The sequence below is a fragment of the Grus americana genome, assembly GCF_028858705.1.
Source record: "Grus americana isolate bGruAme1 chromosome 26 unlocalized genomic scaffold, bGruAme1.mat SUPER_26_unloc_3, whole genome shotgun sequence".
Classification (NCBI taxonomy): Eukaryota; Metazoa; Chordata; class Aves; order Gruiformes; family Gruidae; genus Grus; species Grus americana.
The window spans coordinates 61,102-65,251 of NW_026561290.1; positions in this window are offsets into that span (position 1 = coordinate 61,102).

The window sequence follows — 4,150 nt, forward strand, 5'->3', positions numbered from 1 at the left end:
TACCAGGGTCTGTAGTGACAGGAGAAGGGGCGAGGGTTTTAAACGGAAAGAGGGCAGGTTTAAATTGGACATGAGGAATAAACGTTTTACGCTGAGGGTGGTGACACGGTGGCACGTGTTGCCCAGAGAAGCGGTGGATTGGGAGTGTTCAAAGTCAGGTTGGAGGGGGCTTTGAGCAACCTGATCTAGTGGAAGATGTCCCTGCCCATGGCAGGGGGTTGGACCAGGTGATCTTTGAAGGTCCTTTCCAACCCAAACCATGCTATGCTTCTATCCTTTTGCTGCCTACTGGGGGAGGACACAACACTGTGGGAGATGCCTGGGAGGAGTCCCAGGGAGCTAGCGGGCATTGACCTGCCTCCAACATACACAAAACTGCTCAGGTAGCTTCCTTGGAGGAGTCCGGGGCTGCTGAGGTTTTTTTCCCTCTCGCAGCAAACGCAAGACAATATCTTTATGTTCCTCTGCGGACATGGACTGCTGTCAGGACCCGCTCTGCGGGACAGCCAGCAGCTCTGGGCTCGTGACAGTAGTGCAGCTGCGAAAGGTGCAGGTTGTGTTACGACTGCTGTGAGCAGGAATATGGACCCAGGCCTGTGGTGTCTGGTGATGGGTGCTGAATTGGGCTGTCCCTTTGGCAGTGGCAGGCTGGAAAGCTTCTGGACAGGGGACATATTTGAAGGAGCAGAATCCAAGGGCCAAAGTCCCTCAAAACCCTGCCAAGAGCTACAGAGCACAACCAGGGCAGGAGGGCAGGGACCGGTCACCTTGCCAAGTGCGCACAGATGTGGGAGCAGGGTTGGACCATCAGTGCGAGGGCAGCACAGAGTCATCCACTGCTGATTGATCTGGCACGCTGACATTTTACTGCTTCCTCATTCACTACACAACTTCCCTTGAGTTAAATCCCCTGCATAGCCTTTCTGGAGAGGGGAGAGTTAAATGGACCACACAGCTTCTGTGCTGAGGCCTTGCAATTTCCCTGGGACCCCAGGGCCAGTGCTTTGTCACGCCGAGCAGCAGAGAGGGCACAACCTCCGTGAGACCCCTCCTGGTGCCGGACGTGCTCGGGGGAGAGGCCGTCCTGCATCTCCTCGGCTCTCCCCGCATCCTCTGGGGCTCAGAGCCATACCCGTCCACCACGCCAGGCACCCTTCCCATGCCATTGTCACTGCTGTCCGCTTTGGGGGTGTTTCTGCATTTGGCGGTTCTTTCTGGACTTGGGGGAGGCAGAGGCTTAAGGTGTGCCCCTGGGCTTGGGGGTTTGGAGGTTGCCGGCAGGTTTTTTTCAGGGGGGGTGTAGCTTGTGAGCCTGGAGGTTGGTGCCAATTTGCGGGGAAACTTCAGGGTTTGGGGACGTTGCTGTGTCGGGTGCATGCTGCCAGGTTTGGGGGGTGCTGCCAGGTGTGGGGTGCCTCTGGATTTAATGTTTGTTCCTGGATTTGGGCAATGCTACCAAGTCTAAGGGTTATCTCTGGTTTGGGGGGGTGAAAGCAGCACCGGCTCCAGTGGAAACAAGCCCTGCTGTCCCTGCAGCAGTGCCAGCAGTGCATTTCGTAAGGTGCTGGGCACCGGTGTGGTCATGCTCCATGCTCTGGCTCGTGGTTTCAGCAGCTCGGGTAGCCGGCTGGCCACCCTGGAGAAGAGCTGGGGTGCCACCCTCAGATGTTTTTCACTTGCTGTGTTTGAGGTGAAATTACGTCTCTCACGTCTGGAGTACTTCAGGAGAGTACGCACCACGCTGCCTGCCCCGCCCTGGTAGTAAATGATGTGTTTCTCTTTGGAGTTTAATTGCCTTATTCCTTCTTTTGGTCCTCTGGTGCAGATCACTCAGCGCCAACGGTGCAGGCTGATTGTCGCATTGCGCCTGCTGTTTTGCTTGGCAGTGCTGCAGGAGGGAAGCTGGGCAGTGCTGCTCCACTGCCTGCTGCTGGGGTAGCTGTGGAGGAAAGAGGCTTTAGGAAATCCCTTCCCGAGTGCAGCTGAAGCTCAGGAGGTTTTCTGCCAGTGGAGCTGCTGTGGCACTCACAGCACTTGGCGAGGTCTCGGACTTTTCTTGGGCTCGCTTTAGTTTCTGCTCCGTGTGAGATTGTTGGCAAGCATGGAATCCGCGCAGGCAGCCTGTGCTCCTGGGGAATTGTCTTGTTGCTTTTTGTCACAGAGCGGCTTGTCAGACAACTGTCTAGTGAACGAGGCTTCTAGTGATGGTTTGCTATCTGGATAGTCAGAAAAACAGGAGAGGGATGGAAGTCACTATCTTTAAGCTGGGTGGAATCAGCAACTCGAACTCATGAAATGTCTTGGCACATCTCAGATGAGCTCTGCTAGCATCCTCTGCCTTTAGAGTGATACTGGGTAAGATCAGGAAGCTTTAGTCTCGTGCTAGCTTTTCACCTGCAAACACTTCCATGTACTTCTTCCTGCATCTGCTTTTGTCCCTCTAAAACCAAGAGCTGGTCTCTGGGTCTTCTGCTTTGTAGTCAATGGTATTACTTTTTAGTTTAGTTCATCTGCATTTCTTTCTCTCGCTCCCTCTCTGTCTCGGAGAGCTGAATAAGCTGTTAAAGAGAAGATTAACCAGGGGCATATTCCTGCATTAAAGAATACAACGTAGGAGAGAAAGGCAGAAGTGTCTCCTCAGGAGACATCTACAAATGACATCTACAGGCTGTGTAGAAGATGGACCGCTCCGGGCCAGGGTGAGCACCCCGTGACTCACTTGCGCTCCAGTTGCTGATACAAGGCGTGGTGGTGGGGCTGAAACTGCGGAAATCCCTGACCTGAGATGAGGTTGGGGGGGGCATTCCTGTCACACCGAGAACTCCACCAGAAGCTCATGTCACAGTGCCCTTTCTACAGCACACAGCTCTGCCTCCTGAGGCTGGAGAATGTCCTGTTGCCTGGCTTTGTCCCACCCCATCCAGGGACTTCCTCTTCCAGGTCAGAGAGCTTCTCAAGGGCTCAGATGAATCCTTTCCTGGGAGCTTTGGATACCTGCCAGGCAGTCTGTTTTCTTTTGAAGCGACCGACCGATCAGCACAGTTATGCTTATCAAGCCACAAATCTGGTATTTGAGGGCTTGTTGCACCCAGAAATAAAGCAGGCTGCATCCATGTCACACTGGGGATTGTTTTGCACAATGAAAGCTGCAGTGAGGCATACAGCATTAAAGGCAGCTGTGGGTTTGACTAGCTGAGCTACATCTCCAAGCCTTCCTACCTCAGCATCTTCTCCAGTGTGGTTAAGAGACGCAGGTACATAAAACGTTCCTGGTACAAACAGAGGACATCAGGAAGTGCAGTAGTGGTAAGACACTTTTTTATTTATTTTTTTTTTTTTAATGGAATTGCATTCCCACCTCCAGCTTTTGAAGCCACTTTATCTGGCAGTAGCACAGCAGTATTCCTGAGGGTGCAGTTCCACCCGTGGAAACCAATTTGTAGCTTCCCATTTGCTGTGGCAGAGCAGCTCAAACTGGAACTAGCCCTTGCTGCAGAGATGCACCCCATAATGCTGGACGCTAGGGTTGTTAGCGAAGACAGTAAGATGAATGACTTCTGGCAGCTGTTTTCCACTGCAGTATCTGCACACTTGACCATCATTTCCCCATCGTTACCGATTTCTTGCTTGTACGTGACATTAATGCTTCAGTTTACCTCCTGGCTCCCTAAGCTTATTTTGCTTGGGTTTTACCAACAGATTGCGAAAACCAATTCACAATCATTCAGCAGGCTGCTGGATTCTTATCTGCATCCTGTTTTTACCAATGCTGATGGGTACCAACCTGCTGCTGCTTACAGGAATCGGACTTCTTCTCCTGGATGCTCTATCAGTCCCCAGATACGCAGCACTGTGGGGGAAGGAAAGATGGTTTAGTGTCATGCAGTGATCTTTCGTAAAAGCACAGCAGCATCGAGTTAACAGAGGCCTTGTCCTTTAATGGCTTTTTGAAATTGCAGGACTTGCCGGGAAGGCTTCTTCAGAAATTTCTGCATGCAAAACCCCATGTACGCAATCACTAGGCAAAATTTCTGAGAGAAATTGGCAAGTAGGTATTCGCCTTATGTCGTTCCCGTTCTCCCTCTACTTGTAAGGAGGTGTGAAATGCACAGGGGTTTAGGTGCAGTAACGAAAAAGAGGTCGTGGGTGC